We start from the raw sequence: 8,544 nt of genomic DNA, 5'->3' as shown, positions 1-8,544 counted from the left end.
AAGTTGGCGGTGAGCTGCTGCAGTCCGTGCAGCACGTAAACCCACAGTGCTGTTAGGAAGGGAGTTCCAGGATTTTGATCCAGTGACAGTGACGGAACGATGATATAGTTCCAATTCAGGATGGTGTGTAACCTGGAGGGGAGCTTGCAGATGGTCGTGTTCCCATTCATTCAATGTCCTTCTAGGTGGTCGAGGTCAGGAGTTAGGAAGGTGCTGTTGAAGGAGGCTTGGTGAGTTGCTGCAGTGCATCTTGCAGATGGTACACACTGCTGCCACTGTTCACTGGTGGTGCAGGGAGTGAATATTTAAAGTAGTGGATGGAGTGCTGATCAAGCGAGCTGCTTTGTTCTGGATGGTGCTGAGTTTCTTTGGTGCTGTTGGAACTGCACTTATCCAGGCAAGTGGGGAGTATTGCATCACACTCCTGACTTGTGCCTTGTAGATGGTGGACGAGAGGTGAGTTACTTGCAGCAGAATTCGCAGCCTCTGACCTGTTCTTGTAGCTATGCTATTTACATGGCTGATCCAATTCATTTTCTGCTCAATGGTAAGCCCCCAGGATGTTGATAGTGAAGGATTCAGCAATGGTAATGCCATTGATTGTCAAGGGGAGATGGTTAGATTCTCTCTTGTTGGTGATGGTCATTACCTGGCATTTTTATTTATTTTTTTAGAGATACAGCACTGAAACAGGCCCTTCGGCCCACCGAGTCTGTGCTGACCATCAACCACCCATTTATACTCATACTACATGAATCCCATATTCCGACCACATCCCCACCTTCCCTCAATTGTACCTACCTATACGAGGGTCAATCTATAATGGCCCACTTACCTATCAACCTGCAAAGTCTTTGGCTGTGGGAGGAAACTGGAGCACCTGGCAAAAACCCACACGGTCACCGGGAGAACCTGCAAACTCCACACAAGCAGTACCCAGGAACAAACCCAGGTTGCTGGAGCTGTGAGGTTGTGGTGTTCACCACTGCACCGCCCTAAAATTTGACTTTGGTGGGACTTGAACCCACAACCTTCAAATATCGTCTCTAAAATTATTTAGAAGTTTAACACGCTAGCAATTGCGCCACAAAGGCACCGTTTTCGTGTGTGAATGTTACTTGCCGCTTATCAGCCCAAGCCCAATGTTGTCCCGGTCTCTCCAAATGTGGACATGGACTGCTTCAGTTTCTGAGGAGTTGCGAATGCGACTGAACATTTTGCAATCATCGGTGAACATCCCCACTTCTGACCTTATGATACAGGGAAGGTCATTGATGAAGCAGCTGAAGATGGTTGGGGCCTAGGACGTGACCCTGAGGAACTCTTGAGCAATGTTCTGGGACTGAGATGATTGGCCACCAACAACCATCACCATATTCCTTTGCGCGAGGTATGACTCCAACCAGTGGAGAGTTTCCCCCTGATTGACATTGACTTCAATTTTGCAAGGGCTCCTTGATGCCCTTGGCAAGAACAGTCACTGTTACCTCACCTCACCTCCTGAATTCAGCTCTTTTGCCCATATTTGGGCCAAGGCCAGAATGAGGTCAGGAACTGAGTGGCCCTGGCGGAACCCAAAATGAGCATCGGTGAGCAGGTTATGACTGTGTAAGTGCTGCTTGATAGCACTGTCAACGACACCTTCCATCACTTTACTGATGATCAAGAGGAGGCTGGTGAGGCAGTAATTGACAGGGTTGGATTTGTCTTGCTTTTTGTGTACAGGACATACCTGGGCAATTTTCCACATTTCCGGGTAGATGCCAGTGTTGTAGCTGTATTGTAACATCTTGGCTAGCGGCGCGGTTAGTTTCGGAGCACAAGTCTTCAGCACTACAGCCGGGATGTTGTCAGTATCCAGTGCCTTCAGCCATTTCTTGATATCATGTGGAGTGAATTGGATGAGCTGAAGATTCGCATCTGTGATGCTGGGGACATCAGGAGGAGGCCAAGATGGATCATCTACTTGATACTTCTGGCTGAAGATGGTTGTAAATGATTCAACCTTGTATTTTGCACTGATATACTGGTCTCGCCTATCATTAAGGATGGGGATTTTTGTGGAGCCTTGACCTCCTGTGAATTGTTTAATTATCCACCACCATTCAGGACTGGATGTGGCAGGACTGCAGAGCTTTGATCTGATCTGTTGGTTGTGAGATCACTTAGCTCTGTCTATTGCATGCTGCTTCTGCTGTTTGACATGCAAGTAATCCTGTGTTGTAGCTTCACCAGGTTGGCACCTCATTTTTAGGTCTGCTTGGTGCTGCTCCTGACATGTCCTCGTGCACACTTCATTGAACCAGTATTGCTCCGTTGGCTTGATGGTAATGGTAGAGTGAGGGATATGCCAGGCCATGAGGTAACATATTGTGTTTAAATACAATTCTGCTGCTGCTGATGGCCCACAGTGCCTCATGGATTCCCAGTTTTGAGCTGCCAGATTCCTTTGCGCTAGGTATGACTCCAGCAATTGGATAGTTTCCCCCGATTGACATTGACTTCAATTTTGCAAGGGCTCCTTGATGCCCTTGGCAAGAGCAGTCACTGTTATCTCATCTCACCTCCTGAATTCAGCTATTTTGCCCATATTTGGGCCAAGGCCATAATGAGGTCAGGAACTGAGTGGCCCTGGCGGAAACCAAACTGAGCATCGGTGAGCAGGTCCTCAGAAATAATTGGAAAAAATGTTCCGAAGGAATTCTAAGTGTCTGGTGCTTGATAGCACTGTTGATGACATCTTCCATCACTTTGCTGATGATTGATAGTAGACTGATGGGGCGGCAATTGGATTTGTCCTGCCTTTTTTTATGGAGAGGGCACACTCGGGCAATTTTCCACATTGTCCAGTAGATGCCTGTGTTGTAGCTCTACTGGAACAGCTTGGCTGAGGGCGCAGCTAGTTCTGGAGCACAAATCTTCGGTACTGGAACCGGGATGTTGTTAGGGCCCATAGTCTTTGCTGTATCGAGTGACTTCAGCTGTTTCTTACTGTCATGTGGAATGAATCGAATTGGCTGCAGAATGGAAACTGTGATGTTGGAGACCTCAGGAGGCCGAGATGAATCATCCACTGAGCAATTTCTGATGGAAGATTGTTAGTAATGCTTCTGCTTTGGCTCCAGCATCATTGAGGATGGGGATTTTTTGGAGCCTCCTCATCTCATCTGTCCACCTCCATTCATGACTGGATGTGGTAGGACTATGGACCTGTGATCTGATCGTGAGGGAGATATCCATGCGTGGAGTGGTGGGATCTATGGAGAGTGATCCTGAAGAGGGTGTCCGAGCCGGGAGTGGTGGGATCTGTGGAGATTGATCCTGACGAGTGTGTGTAAACCTGGAATGGAAGCTTTCTATGGAGGTCCAGGAGTAGGCCATTCAGACCCAGTATTTTATATAGGTTTATCATAACTTATTTACTTTTACTCTATGCCTCTATTAATAAAGCCAAGTGTCCTGTTTGCTCTTTGAAGCCTTTTCAAACCTTCTAAGATTGGTGCACATTGTCACTTTGTTCCTGCACCCACTTTAGAATAGTACCATTTCATTTATATGGCCTCTCCTTATTCTTCCTCCCAAATTGTATCTCTGCACAATTCTCTGTGTAAGTTTTATCTGCCATGTCAAAGCCCATTTTACTAGTTTTTTGAAGTTCCCCTGAAGTGTGTTACTATCACTGGCACAGGATGAAATTCCCGAGCATTCTTTGATGCAATCTCCATGGAAAGAGCAATCTTACACGTTCGCTCAAATGTAGGATTTTGTGTGTTTAGTATCTTTTCTCATCCACCAATATAAGCACAAATCTGTCTCATAATGCACGGTCTAAGAATGTGCCAAAGTTGCAATGTAGTGATAAAATCTTCAGCGCCACAATGTACTCACCAACTGTTTCACTACTTTTCTGCCTTCTGGTTCCAAATTTCTAGCTTGCCGTGATCTCTAATGGCTTCGGGATGAAATGTTCCTCCAACTTCGTGATGATTATTTTGAATGGCACATCTTTTGACTTGATGGGAGCAGGAAGATTTGTTAGCATGTCATACACTTCCAGGATAATTTCCATTCGCAAAATTGCTTTCTTGCCCTCAAGAATTATCTTATTCTGAGTCTTGACCTCTGCACTTTCACCTTCAAATTCCAAAATGTTATTAGCTCTGAAAAACATGTCCATTCTTTCAATACATCAAGTAAATCGATCTCGAGCCCTCTCATATGTTCCTAGCCTTCCGATGTATCCCATGAGTTCAGCCATATTGTCCGAAATAATCACTTTGAATCTGATGCACACTCAGACCCTGCAACATCTCATTCAACTGAGGAGACAGTCTGTGGCCCAGGCTTCACACAATCCACCCAAATTCTCCACGATCCGAGCAGGTAGGTCACCAGGAGCTGTCTGATCTTGTTCACTTCAGTCCCTGCTGCTGTTTGCTGCCGATATTTACAGACTTTTATCTCATCCTCATCACCATTTTCTCAAAGATATTCAGGGGGCATCAGCAGAGAAAATATACACCAAGCGTGGCAAGTGCAAGGAATTGTTTATTTACATCATTAGATCATGAATATAATATACAAATACATTACCTGTGTGAGTCACGTCTCGATCACTGATACTTTTACACCAGATGTGTCTGAATAAATGGAACCTCGTCACAATATACACTGTCACCCTTCAATGTTTAGTGGAAAGGTTTGATGGCTTGATAGGTGTGATTCCCACATTAATGTGTTTGTACAAAGTTCGGAGCAAGACGGAGATATGAATAATTTATTGGGAAATCTTTAAGCACATCTCAATGTCTCTCACTCACAAAGATCTGCAAACACATGGATTCAGAAAGAACCTGAGTGCAAAATCAACAGAAAAAAACACAGCCAGAGAGACTGGCAATAACCTGTAGCTCACAAAATCACAAGCTTTTGTTGTAGCAGTCAGTGTATTTTACCTTCTGGAGTGAGCAGCTGATAAAGTTAGTCTGAAGAAGTGTCAAGGAAGGAGAGTAGACCACAACCCAGCTTGTTTTGCAGCAAGTCTTTAAAAGACTGTGAGAAGTTCACTGTGTCAATTCATCTCATCTCCTGTCTTTGAAGAAAGCCTGCTAAAATTAATTCTCAACACTGCCTCTAAAAGACTGTTCTAAAAGACCCTAGTGGCCTGTCTACGTATACTCGGAAATTCGACCACGCCAGTTTTGGAACAACATATCTCATCTGCTGTTTTGTTCTTAAATGAGCAAGTAATCAGTCCAAGTGGTTTTTTTTGTCTTTAACAGAGCTCTGAATTGTAAAAAATAATCCCTTTTATTTTTTTCAGTTAACCGCTGTATGTGTGTGTCCGTGTGTGGGGCTGAGGTAAGAAAGGGACTTTCAAAGTCAGTTCAGGTAAAAAGGGAACTTTTAAAATTTCCACCTGAGTATTTATACTTTAATTCCTGACTAGTTAAAACTTGTTCGATAAGAAACTGATAATTTTGTTGTTCATTAAAGAAACCTGGTCAGTGTCTTCTATTCTGTGAAAAATAGAGTATATGATTGACTCTATCAGGAAGTGGGAAAAGTTAAAATTTTTGTTGTGACCTGTGGAAAAGTGGTATAAGAATAAATAGTAACCACCTCTGATTTCAATTGTAGTGCAATTTGTAAACTGGCTCTGTAGCTTAGCTGGTTAAAGCACCTGTCTAATAAACAGGTGACTATGGGTTCAACTCCCGGTTGAGCCTTATTTCATACTCGTGATGGGCTTTATCAATTTCTGCATCACCATTTACATCAGTATCTTGTGAACTTTAACTTAGAATTCGAATTTCATGATGAATTTCAGTCACAGGAAAAAACAGCCTTTGCGAAGGATGTGAGTTTGGAATGGCTGTTCCTCCTTGTCCAGAAATTCAGTGCTGATATTCCAAAGGCAACTTCTTTGATAGAAATTTGTTCACAGTTGCATTCAACCTGGAAAACAGCTCGACATTAATCTCACTGAAGGAAAGTGTGACCGTGTTGCATGTTTCAGAGTGTTTGTGTCATTGTGTGTTGCTTGTCACTGAGACTGGGACATGACGTAAGCAGGAGGATTGATCCAAGGTTCGGAATATCAGTCAATCAGGAACAAGAAAAATCAAAGGAACCAAATAAGAAAACCGATGTCTCGTGGTTACTGAGAGACAGTGAGCAGATATTAAATCTTTTTCTACTCAACACAGCGGTGATTAACTTTGACCTTTTCTGCCTTTTGTCAACAGTATTTGAAGGGTCTCGGTAACAATGTTCAGTGTTGATGAGAGTGGGGTCTGGGTGAGCAGCTGCTGAGTGTGACAGGGTCAGGACTGGATGCAGGGAGTTCTCTGACAGTCTCTCTCTCTCTCTCTCTGATGGGATTGAGTTGATTTTTAATTGGCGGCTGTTGATGTTTCAATAAATGAAGGAAGTTCCCTCTAACCATTTTTTTGACTTACAGTGTAATATAAGGATGTAAAGGGTTAATGTTGAAGACACAGTGGTGCAGTGGTTAACACCGCAGCCTCACAGCTCCATGGACCAAGGTTTGACTCTGGGTACTGCCTGTGTGGAGTTTGTAAGTTCTCCCTTTGACCGTGTGGGTTTTTGTCGGGTGCTCTGGTTTCCGATCAGAATACTGCAACATCATCCCTGATTAATCCATGTCTTTCCAAGTGGTAGTTTATCCTGTCCCTCAGAATTGATTCAAATAATTTACCCACCACTGAGGTCAGACTTACCACATCCTTTTAAAATAATAGTACAACGTTCGCAGACCTCCAATCCTCCGGCACCTCCCCCATATCCAGTGAGGATTTGAAGATGATCCTCAGCGCATCCACTATTTACTCCTTGGCTTCCTTTAACAACCTCAGATGCAAACCATCTGGCCCTGGTGATTTATTCATTTTCAAGGATGTCAGACTCGAGTACTTCCACTCTCATTATGCTTATCGTATCTAATATTTCACACTCCTCTTCTTTTACTACAATGTCTGCATCATCCCTCTCCTTAGTGAAGGCAGAGACAAAAAACTCATTCAGAACCCCGCCCACATCTTCTGGATCCACACAGAAGTTCCCTTGTACATCTCTGATAGGCCATATCCTTTCCTTAATTATCCTCTTGCTCTTAATGGACTGATAAAACATCCTTGGGTTTCCTTCAAGTAGTTGTATCCAGTCCACATCCACCAAGTCACCTCTCAGTTTTGTAAAATTTGCCTTCCCCCAATTTCGAACTTTTACTTTTAGAGCTGCCCTGCCATTACATAGCTTTACAAACTCTTTATTGCTCCTGTAATAAGTGTAATAAGTAGAATAATTTACCAGTTACTCACCGATCAGCTTCTTCCCCTGTATCATGGAGGCTGAAAAGGCAGAAAAGAAAAGAGAGACCAAAGAGCACCTCCTTCAGTGAAGTCCCTCACACATCAACTCACAGCTTTACACTCTGTCCAAAGAGCACTTTCTAATTAATACTTATTAATTATTAATAGAACAACCAGCGTCATCTTCCATTCCTTTCACCATCATGTGTTTAACTCGCTTCTCCTTATAGACAGTCAGATATCAATGTAATAATGAAATGATCTGTGTCAGTGCTGGCCATTTCCCTGTCCTGATTTCAGACCCCACTCTGGACGCTTGCTTCCCATTCCAGGTCATTCTTGTATTAATATTCAGCACCACCTGTCAGTCAGAAACTTGTCTCAATGAACCGATCCTTTTACTGAACTTTCAACTGCTACTGTCTATTTCTCGAGGGAAAGAGCTGCTCACTGTGTAAGGATGTGAGGGGAATGCAACTCTGCTACTGGTGAGAAGGTCCCGTCTTCTCAATCAAAAGCCTTTTATTTTACTATAGTGATTCCCAGATTCCCAGCTGGTCCGTTGAGGATTTTGTTTTCACAGAAATAACTTGTTAAATACAAATCTGATTCCAACACCTCAGTAACAGGACAGAATGGGAACCTTTTAAAAGGATGAAGCAACTATTTCAGTGGCTTCTCACTGTCCCACTGAAGCCTGTGTGAAGGGGAATTACAAATAGTCTGTAATTTATTACTTCCACACCGAGATTGAGTTATTTGTCGTGTGAAAGTTTGCTGAACGGAGTCTTTTACTGTCAGTTCCGGATAAGAAGTTGACAAAAATTGGCAAAATAAAGCTGTTCATAAAATAGCACCAGCAATTTGAGTCGGTAAAAGCAAAATTGTGTTTTAAAAGTTTATTTAAACCACTACGGGAAAATAGATTTTTATGTACTTTTCCAGTCGATCACTTCTTTTCCATAGTGAAATTGGCGGCTTTCACAAATTCAAATATTCTGCCAGGTTGACAGGTTCAGCCAATGATTTTTTGTATTTTGTGCTTCGATGTTCTCTGATTGAATCATTCATATGAGCTAATGGCAGTGTGTGGACTAATGGATAAGGCGTCTGACTTCGATATATTCTATGCTGTTATCAGAAGATTGCAGGTTCGAGTCCTGCCACGGTCATTTTGACCCAAAGGGATAATGCAGGGCTTTGGGGATCG

The 8,544-nt window shown here is 43.2% G+C and overlaps 1 non-coding gene across 1 annotated transcript; it reads left to right on the top strand.

The window, feature by feature from the left end:
• Positions 1 to 5,655: 5,655 nt before the first annotated feature.
• On the top strand, positions 5,656 to 5,729 carry trnai-aau (transfer RNA isoleucine (anticodon AAU)). Its single transcript has one exon. It is a non-coding gene; the product is annotated as a tRNA-Ile (tRNA).
• Positions 5,730 to 8,544: the final 2,815 nt, after the last annotated feature.

Source organism: Heterodontus francisci, unplaced genomic scaffold, assembly GCF_036365525.1.
Source record: "Heterodontus francisci isolate sHetFra1 unplaced genomic scaffold, sHetFra1.hap1 HAP1_SCAFFOLD_430, whole genome shotgun sequence".
NCBI classification, from domain to species: domain Eukaryota; kingdom Metazoa; phylum Chordata; class Chondrichthyes; order Heterodontiformes; family Heterodontidae; genus Heterodontus; species Heterodontus francisci.
The sequence above is the reverse complement of the archived record's forward strand: the minus strand, read 5'-3'. Positions and strand labels throughout refer to the sequence as shown.